The sequence below is a fragment of the Mesocricetus auratus genome, unplaced genomic scaffold (assembly GCF_017639785.1).
Source record: "Mesocricetus auratus isolate SY011 unplaced genomic scaffold, BCM_Maur_2.0 Super-Scaffold_100006, whole genome shotgun sequence".
Lineage (NCBI taxonomy): Eukaryota > Metazoa > Chordata > Mammalia > Rodentia > Cricetidae > Mesocricetus > Mesocricetus auratus.
The window spans coordinates 105,912,605-105,922,543 of record NW_024429190.1 but is presented as its reverse complement, the minus strand read 5'-3'; the positions used below and the strand labels follow the sequence as shown (position 1 = coordinate 105,922,543).

Genomic DNA, 9,939 nt, shown 5'->3' with positions numbered 1-9,939 from the left:
GGCAGGCAGGCAGTAAGCAGATGGCTGAAATCCCACTCTATTATGTGCAGAGCTGCTTGGAGGACAGAGAACCATGCAGGGTGTGGCCTCCCAGTGGTGGCTCACACAAGAGGCATCTAACCCCCTGATATCTGTATATCTGTATCCTTCGGCTCCGGCCAGCCCTCAAGGGAGACCCTGCAAGGGATGATGGAGCATTCCAGAGAGCATAAAATCATTGAGGAGCATGCACAGCAATGTGAGGTGTTCAAGGCACTTGTTTTTTGTTTGTTTTGTTGTTGTTTTTTGTTTTGTTTTTGTTTATTGAGACAGGGTTTCTCTGTGGCTTTGGAGCCTGTCCTGGAACTTGCTCTTGTAGACCAGGCTGGTCTCGAACTCACAGAGATCCGCCTGCCTCTGCCTCCCGAGTGCTGGGATTAAAGGCGTGCGCCACCACTGCCTGGCTGCTCAAGGCATTTGCACATGACCCCGTTCCACAGAAGTTCTATTGCCAAGAGAGAAATGGAAGCTGGCTTGTGCTGTGGGCGTGTGACGGTCAGCCTTGTAAAGGAGACAGGTCCTGATGACAGTTAAACTTAGAACACATTGGAGAAGCATTTTGATTATAAGACCGAATAGAATGGGGGTGGGCGGGATGGGGGGCACCCCAGATGCTGCAAAAGCTGACCCAGGGACATAAAAGACCTACTTCCTTTCTCCTGTGCAGAATAGAAACCATGAAGGATGCCTGAGTTCCTGCAGTAAGCCCTGGTTTGTCTATCTGAGAAATGGGTGCAATGGCCCCAGTGGACTGTGAAAGACAAAGCCGTCTTTACCTAAAGAAGCTTGCTGAGTGGGGCCACGAACCAGTTCGGTGTGTAAAGAGGCTTGCTGCCAAACCTGATGAGCTGAGTTCAATCCCTGAGACGCACACCGTGAAGGGGCTCCTGCAGCTTGTCCTGCGGCCTCCACACTGGGGTGTGGCACATGCTGCCCCTCCCATAATAAATAAATAATGCAAACGTTTAAAAAAAAACAAAGTTTGCTGAAGAAAAGGTGGTCCCAGTCACATACTCTCCTCCTACCAAGATGGAAAGCCAGGGGACATGGCTTTATTTCTGCCTCCTCAGCAACTCTAACGGGAGGGTCATGTCCAGAGCCCCACCCAGGCCATGGATGTCCATTTTTCTGCAAGAATGCTGGACATAACCACTCTGCCTGAGGTACTAGCCCAGTGTGAAGGCAACAGAGGTGTCCAGAATCACATTGTTAGGTCCTGCTCCAGGAGAGGGGCTGCGGGGAATGAGGCCTGAGGCTGGGGCTGGAGGGGGCCTCAGAACATCACGTTGATGAAAGGTGGGTGCTCAGGTTCTGGAAGGCTGCTGTGCCAGCACTCCCCAGGGATGCCAGGGAGGCCCCAGACTAGAGGAAAGGAAAGCTCCCTTCTCTTCTTCTGCCTGCTGGAGGAAGCCAAAGACTGGGAATTCTGCCCCAGGTGGGCAGCAGTCTGACCTCTAAGATTCTTGCTCTTGGTGAGGACGTGAGTCGCCTGGTTTTTCTGACTAGAACTGAAATCCCCTCGGTGGCCCTCTGTCCACCTCTGTCCCACTGCCCTCCAGGATGTTCTACAAGATCATAGCACTCATTTGCTCACCTGCCTTCAGAGTTTTCTATGTCACCTCTGCCATTTCCCCCTTCTGGCTAAACACTAAAGCGTCCTCGGACTCTTGTTAAGCCCACAAGGCCCCTAGCCTCCTGCATCCTAGCTCCAAAGTCTACTGGCTGCTAGAGTCTCTCCCACGTTTCTCATTCACTAGCTAAGACTCAACCATACTCACACAGGGCTGAGCCTCTTGGCTCAAGGCTTGAAATTCTAATTCAGCCCCTAAGGTTCACTGGAGCCTCAGGGCTAGACACAGAAGCTTTGGGAAGCTGCAATGCTTGATTCTGTTGCAGTCCCTGTGCTGCGGGGACGGGTAAAGAAGAGAGAGTTAGGGAGGGAAGGTTTACCACAGAACTTATACCCTGGGTAGAAACCCAGACCTGAGGTCCAGCGTGGACCTCAGCTGCCTTCTGGCTCAGCTCCCTGCAGTGGGAACCGGCTGGCACCCTACCCTCTCTGACCAACAATCTTCCTTAAGAGCATGAATTGGCCGTAGTACTCCAGAACCTGGACCAGTACATGGTATCCAGGGGCCTCGAGGTTGTGAATACAGCCCATAGTAGCCCCCAAATCACCTTTGCAACCCCCCCCCCGCCGCCCACAGGTCACCAAGCATACAGCGGGATTCAGCCCGGAGGTCGCCACCCCCACTACCAAAAGGAAGCATTCTGAAAGCCGGACGTGGAGCAAGCATCTCCTGTACTGTGCGCTGCACACGGGGGTGGCAGGAAAAGGCACATCACTTCAGAGAGGAGAGGGCAATGGGGCGGGGTCAGGGGCCAAGGAGAGAAACGAACCTGAGATCTGATAAAGAAGCCACTTGCTGAGCAAGGCTGGGGTGTAGCCAGGAGGCTGGGGTGCAGCGTGCAGTCTGGGGTGCAGCAGCAAGGCTTAGCGGCCAGGGGCACCGTGACACCTCAGCCTGCTGGCCGCCCCCCGAGCTTCTGAGATAACTGTGTGGTCAGATGCCGCCCATTCTGCAGCAGCACACCCAAGTCCCAGGCTGCAAGCTCTAAAGGATCCCCGCCCCAGAAGTGGTTTCTGGGGTGCCTGTCCTGCCTGGGCTTGGCATCCAGGGTATAGAAGGGAAACTGAGGCTGGTCAAGCCTCCCAATTTCAGTCAGTGTTGTCAGCTATAGGGTCTGGGTTCACTCCTGCTCCTGGGCCAACTAAGACTCAGGTGGCTAGTGTTCTCTGTTCAGGTCCTCAGATGACCTTTCCATGACCTTGGGGACTGTTGCCGTCCCCCTGGGTTCCCTATCCTCCAGAGGTTGTAGGTGGGTCATCTGCATCCTCAGAATTTTGAAGGGGAGGGGGTGCGGTTCCGTGCTATGCAGTCCCCGACAGTGGCTTGAGCCAAAACCAGACCAGCTAAGAACTGAACATTCTACATCCCAGGACAAACGCTGGCTGAGGCCACCATGACTGGTAGTGTCTTTCACACTCTGGCCTTGAGATTCCTTCTACTGAGACTCTAGAGGCCCTTGCCTGCTCACTGCCAGACCCTCTCCATGAAAGGACAGGACCTACCCTTCTAGACAGACCACAGATTGATTTTAGAGACAGCAGCAAACCTCTCCTGGGACTGTAGAACATGTAGTTGGAAGCCCATGCACGCTCTGGGGCAAGAGCCCATGATTCCATAGGAATGCTCTCAAGGATTTGGGTGACATGCAGCCTGGCCCACAGACAATAATAGTAACAGCATCCCAGTCGCAGGAATGGTGCAGGGTGAGCCTCAGATGCCACATCTAAGCGCTTAGCTGGGTGGTAAGCACCAGAGACCCCAATAGCTTAAATTCAAAAATCCACTCTCTCCGTTCTCTGAATTCCCTAGCTGTGGCCATTGCCAAAAGACTTGCACCAAAAATAAACAGAAACAATGAGAGCTCAGTAAGCAAGTTGAATTTTTCGTTGCACTTTTTTTTCAAGAGAAGAAAGACTTTTTGCAGGACCCTCCACCTCCACCTCTGCTGCTCCACAAAAGGAGCTCTGAAAGTGTCTAACCTCACACTCTGATTTTCCACATAGCTTCCTCTAGTAGGAGCAAGTCACCTTTAGCAAGTAGCCAGGGCTGCTAAGGAACGTCTTTGTGTTCCCATTAGCTGGTCTTTGTTACAGGCTGAACTGGAGCTTCTCCTGCCTCAGTTCCCCTAGTGCTGGAATCACAGGAGTGCACCGCAGTACTGAGAGGTATTCCACCAGCTTCATCAGTGAACAGAGGCTGGGCAAGGCAAAGCAACCTGCCCATATTCTAACTGTGTCAGGTAGATAAGGGCTGTACCTGAACTGAGGGAGATACTGATTTCTTTTCTTTTGTTGTTGTTGCTGCTGTTTTGTTTTTGAGACAGGGTCTCTCTATGTAACTCCGGCTGGCCTGGAACTCACAGAGATCCTCCTGCCTCTGCCTCCCAAGTGCCGGGATTAAAGGCGTGCGTCACCACCACCAGGCAAGGCACTGGTTCCTTAACTGTACGCTGAGAGCCCAAAGGCAAAGGTTATTTGGGAAACAAGCCAAAGTGCAGGCAACTGGGGACATGGGCGAGAGAAGGCAGCAGGTCTCTCTCCCCTCACAGACCTCACCTCTGAGTCCCTGTGTCTCCAAGGTGGGCAGGAAGAGAGCAGCAGAGGGCTGAGGTTGGAAGACATATAAAATATGTTCACAGCAAGCAGCAGGAGCCGTGTGTGTGTGTGTGTGTGTGTGTGTGTGTGTGTCAGGGAAGAGCCAGAGGTGGGCTTGTGACTCCCCCAGGGCAGAAGAGTCCCCAAGCCACTGTGAGGTGCCCTCATCACACCCTGCACGCTCGCTGTAGAGGCACCTGCACCCACTGCTTTTTTTTTTTTAACCACAGATTCCCTGAGCAGGATTGATGAACAAGGTAATAACGGGGGCAATCACATTATTCCTGAATGCATTTTAATAAAAATCAAATAAAAGCAATTATGTGAATTTCCAAGAGGATCACCTCTCCTCCTTTCCCCGAGGTAGGAAATGGAATGAATTCAGGAAATCATTAAAATCAGAAACCGAGCCGGCTGCCACTGAGGCTCTAGCGGCTACACAAAGGCGGCAGGGAAGGAAGCCCGGTCCCCACCGGCACGTGGCAGCCAGCAGCGTGGGCGCCTTTCTTCAGCTAACTGCGTGAAAATTCCACCTATGGGTGGCAGAGGGTAATTAAGGGCCAGAGGAGCTGCTTTGAAAGCAGGTCGCCTTTTTCCCCTCTAGTGCAGACTGGCAGTTTCAAAGGGACCCAGCCTCCCCTCAAAGGAGTATTTCTGTCGCCAGCAGTCAGGGGCCTGGTGGGCTCAGGGAGGGTTCTCAGACTACTCAGTGTCCCTCTGTGGGGACATACAGACCTCAGCCCACCTGGATGCCAGAGGACTGAGCGTCCTGTCCTTCATCATTTCCTCAGAGGGGCACAGGCTTGTCACCTGCAAGATCCTTCTGATGGCCCACCAGCCACTCTTATCTCATCTAACCCTCGGGTTGATAAGGTCCTTTGAGACGGAGGTAGCTACAGCCAGAGGGGGCCAGAGACCTGCTCAAGCTCTCAGCTGGTAAGGCAAGGCCACTTGGGCAACTGCTCATCCTGTGGTGTCGGTGGCCTGAACCCAGGGGCTTCCACCAGGCAAAGCACGGGGCTTGCCAGATTCAACTGAGTGTCCCCATTGCGCCCTGGGCTGGTGACCATCTCCAGGCAACGAAGGCAGTCAGTTGTCCTATCTGTACATATGTGGAATTGGGTTTCAGGGAGGCAAGGAGCTGTCCACAGCCCCACAGATGGAGGTGAGGAGTCATGGGTTCTACCAGGCTGCCAGAGTTCCCAGGCTGAGACCCCTGTCTGCTAAGCCACAAGGCCACTGAGGGAGCTTTCACTCAGGCCTTTGGGAAGAAGATGCTTAGAAGGTACGGCAAGAACCTGCCAGCCACCCCACTCCCACAATCATACTAATAGTCCAGGCCACCAAGTCACACGAAAGAGGAAAGTCCAAAAGGACCCCGAAAGGACTTCCTGGTTATGTCAAAGTTCATCTCCCTCAAACACAACAACTTGAAACTCAGATGCAGTGGGCAAGGCAGCAGAAGCCCTTTGGGGGCAGCCTGAGTAAAGGGACAGGGGGAAAGGTCTGAAGTGACCTCTGCACATGTGTCCCTAGTTCTTATGTCCTCTCTGGACACACATGCACATGTGTGTAACCATGTGTGTGTGTGTGTGTGTGTGTGTGTGTACACACAGGCACATGTGCGTAACCATGTGTGTGTGTGCACACACAGGCACATGTGTGTAACCATATGTGTGTGTGCACACATGCACATGTGTGTAACCATGTGTGTGTGTGCACACACAGGCACATGTGTGTAACCATATGTGTGTGTGTGCACACATGCACATGTGTGTAACCATGTGTGTGTGCACACACAGGCACATGTGTGTAACCATATATGTGTGTGTGCACACACATGCACATGTGTGTAACCATGTGTGTGTACACACAGGCACATTGTGTAACCATGTGTGTGTTTATGTGCACACACAGGCACATGTGTGTAACCATATGCGTGTATGTGCATGTGTGCTTGTGTGAATACACTGGGGCAGGGACGACCTGATTCCTGCTTCAGACATTTGGTGGTGCTGTTCCACCCCATCCAGTCTCAAACTCTCCTCCAGGCTGTCTTCAGTCTCTGCCGTTGCTTACAGCTGTGCGCCCTCCTATAGGACACTTGTGGAAATGTCACTGGGGAAAATCACCGCTTACATTCCGGGAAGCAAGAGAGAAAGGGAAGATTCTAGACCTTCCTGCTGTCAGCTTCTTTGTGGTTCGGGCGGGCCCCAGACGTCACTCACTCGGCATGAGAAGCAAGCACTGGACACCTGGTTGCTGGTCTCATGGCTCTGCACCTCTGTTAACCTGAAGGTGCTCTATCAGGTCCTTGAATGCTGTTAGGGCTGGTGGGCAGTCTGGGATGACATGTACTAGTTAGTCAGTACCCTCAAGGGCCAGCCTCTGTGGTCAAATGCATGGTAGGTTCTCCATATATGTGCCTTGTGTGATACTCAGAGATCAAACAGGCTTGTCCACAAACAGAAGAAAGTCCATGCATCATGCTCCACATACATGTGGACTTGGGATCATATTTACACAGATGTAAACGTGTGTGCATGTATGCCTACATTCGTACACACACATGCATAACAATTACACATACATGTAGACTTACACACCCATCCAGCAAGTGTATAGACAGCAGAGTACCCCAAGTCCTAGGAGCCTCCCTGAGACTTGCTTTCCAGTCCAAAGCCCAGACTAGCCCATAGGACTTGTAAGAAGTCCATATCCATGGAGTCCCCATACCCAGGAATGTCCATCTGCTTTCATGCACTCTCTTATCCAGAGTCACTCTAGGAATGTCTGCTTTGGAGTCAATGCTCGGCCCCCTGGGGTCTGGGTACTAGCTACCTAACATCCCTGTCCCGTGAGAGGGACAGGTACCCAAAGACACTGATGGGTATGAAGATCAGATCTCCCAAGAAAGGCCTCCCTGCAATGAAACCTTGGGGCTGGAGCTGGAAGGAGCCCCAGGTATCCTGAATGGAAAGGAAAGTGTCCTACAGGTAGAGAACACTTCCCCAGGCAAACACATTGTTAGCACACCTTGCTCAAGGAATGTCCAGCTGCCAGGTGCTGTCCTGCCCTGCTGGCTGCACCGGGAACATGTGTCCATTTCAGAGAATTTGCTGCAGGAGGGCAAATGAGGTTCCGTGTGGCCCTAAAAAATAGGGAGACATTAGATCACAGGCAGATCCTCAAAAGTGCCCCTTTCCCTTGAAGAAGTCATGTCCTTTGGGATCGAAGAACCTAATGCCATGGCTCAAAGGTGCAGTTAGGCCAGTGGTTCCACACACATGTCCTGAAATGATTTGTTTAAAAGAGGAAGCAATGGCCACATTTAGGGTACTAGTTCCTCCCGGGGAAGTAGGGAGCCGAGAGGCAGGTCTTCCCTTGTGATGTGTTCATAGCTCACGAATAAGTCTTTTATATGCAGGAAATATAATGTAATAAAATTTTAATTGTGTATAAGCCCAGTTTTACAGGGCTGTTGCGAGGCCGGGTTGGCTGAGAGGCCTCTATGATCCCCTGAGGCTGCCATCCTTGAAGGTACCCTATCCAGCTCTGCAGCAGTGTGGAGGCCTGGGCTGTCTTCCCAGCTCCACTAAATAAATGCACAGCATATTCCCGTCATGTCTAGAACAAGGCCGGGCATGGACAGAAAGACAGGCAGAGAAGACCAGCACATTCTTTGCGAGGACTGCACGTATCTGCCGTGTTGTCCTCTGTACAGTGGCGGGCTCTGATAAGCTGTTGTCCTAGGTCTGGTCAGGCTGCACCACTTAGGTCTCTTGGGACGCTCTGCCTCCACACAAAGCAGGCCTATTGCAGGGGCTGTGAGGACTGTAAGAGACCATGCGTGTTCCGGTATACCCCTGGCGTTCAGGATCCCTCCACCAGTGTTGGCCAAAAAAAACAAAACAACAACAACAACAACAAAAACACCAAACAAACAACAACAGAAAACCTATCTGAACAAAGCTCCCTGGTACAGACAGGGCAGAACCTGAGTCTGCAATAACTGAGCCCATGGCCCAACTCAGCTGCTTACTGGCCAGAGACTCTGGTCCTATCCTCAGGGCACACTGGGCTTCCCTGTGACGTGGGACCACCGGAGCCCCTCTGGAGAGGAGAGTGTCAGCCCAGGAGAGGAAAAGGGAGAGTGAGAAAGTTTTGGCAAAGGAGAGCCCAATCAATGCATATGCCAGGCAAGTAAGTTGGGCTCTGATCTGCCCAGGGATAAAGCCCTTCTGCTTCATTATGGATATGCTGGGCCCTCACCCAGGGCAGCCCTAATCCCTGCTCCAATGCAGCACTGAGGCTTCAGCTCAGACCTGGCCGGGACTGGAAGGGAGGCAGGGATCAAAAGCAGAAGAGATTAGCATCATAGAGAGTCCCTGAGGGTGAGCCTGGATTAATTCACCCTTTCACTGAACACCCCCCCCCAAACGCACACACATACACACCCCCATGCCTCCAAGGGTCCTGGGAAGTTGCCTGGGTTGGGGGAAGGATCCCTAGGGCCCTATCACACACCTGAGACACAAGTTCTTACCGGGAGGTTGGATGAGGACAGTGGTTTGGGCAGACTGACAGGGTAGAGCGGGCCTCACGGTGTCCCTGAGGCATAGGCCTGACAAATGTTCTTCAAGGACTCCTTAGTATTCTCTACAATGCCTGCCTTCAGGTGCCTCGGTTGGGCTGTCCTAGGCTGGAGGGAGGAGTAGGGCTCAGCATGGATCTGCCCCTGTGGACACCAGCAGAGCTGGCAAGCCTTTGGCAACAGAAAACGGGTGAGGAAGACTGAGCAAATCTGGTATCTGTTACCCCCAATCCAGGCACGCTGAGTTCCTCTGGCCCTACCATCTCTTCTCTCTCCCCCACCCCTCCCTCCAACCACCTCCACCCACCTCTTGCTTCATGAGGTTCCAGCTCCCACCTCAGGCCATCTGTTCTATCCTTCAACGGACTCCAAGGTCCACTCTTCGTGCCTATTCTGCAGGAGAAACTAGGGCTCAGAGAGATAGAAAGACAAGCCCCCAAAAGAGGTGAGTGAATTCGGAGCTGACGAGCTTCCAGAGAATCAAAGGATCAACTTGGCCCAGGTCAGCCCAGCTATCTTTTGCTCTCCATTGTCTTCCAAAGCCCATGGGCCCTCCTGCATGGCCCTCTGCTCCTCTGCATAGAAACGTGAACCTTACACCTGGATGGACCTCTGATGCTCTCCCGCTAACACACTCAGCCTTTGCTCCTGTCTACTTTTGTCAAGACCCATCACAAATGACTCTCAGCGAGCTTCTTCCCATTGCTTTACCCATCAGTGGCCTTCCTGCCCCCTAGCCAAAGGCCTGGAGACGTTCCTCTCTTGGGTACTAACCACTTTTCCTGTTGAGAGACCCAAAGGGCAGATCCACGGCTTATCTGCATCAGTCAACCTCCATCTCTAGACTGGGGTAAGGATGCGCCAAGGCAGGGAAGATTATGGACACCCCAACCCCCCAATCTCTACAATCCACTGCCACACAGCATCGTTTAACAACAGTGGCTCTGAAACGGATTGTCCTGGGTCCATATCTCAGTTCATTTCACCCGGTAGCTGTGTGACCTTGGGGTTATATAACCTGTCTCTGCCTTAAATTATATTTTTTATGTGATTGATCGATTGGTTGGTTTTGGGAAAGATT

At 52.5% G+C, this 9,939-nt stretch overlaps 1 long non-coding RNA gene across 1 annotated transcript; it reads right to left on the bottom strand.

Annotated features, from left to right (window-relative positions):
• Positions 1-1,493: 1,493 nt before the first annotated feature.
• LOC121140730 lies at positions 1,494-9,613 on the bottom strand. The gene is made up of 4 exons (XR_005877651.1): positions 9,166-9,613; positions 8,811-9,029; positions 7,301-7,415; positions 1,494-1,943 (listed from the first exon to the last, which is right to left on the bottom strand). It is a non-coding gene; the product is annotated as an uncharacterized LOC121140730 (long non-coding RNA).
• Between the last annotated feature and the right edge of the window lie 326 nt (positions 9,614-9,939).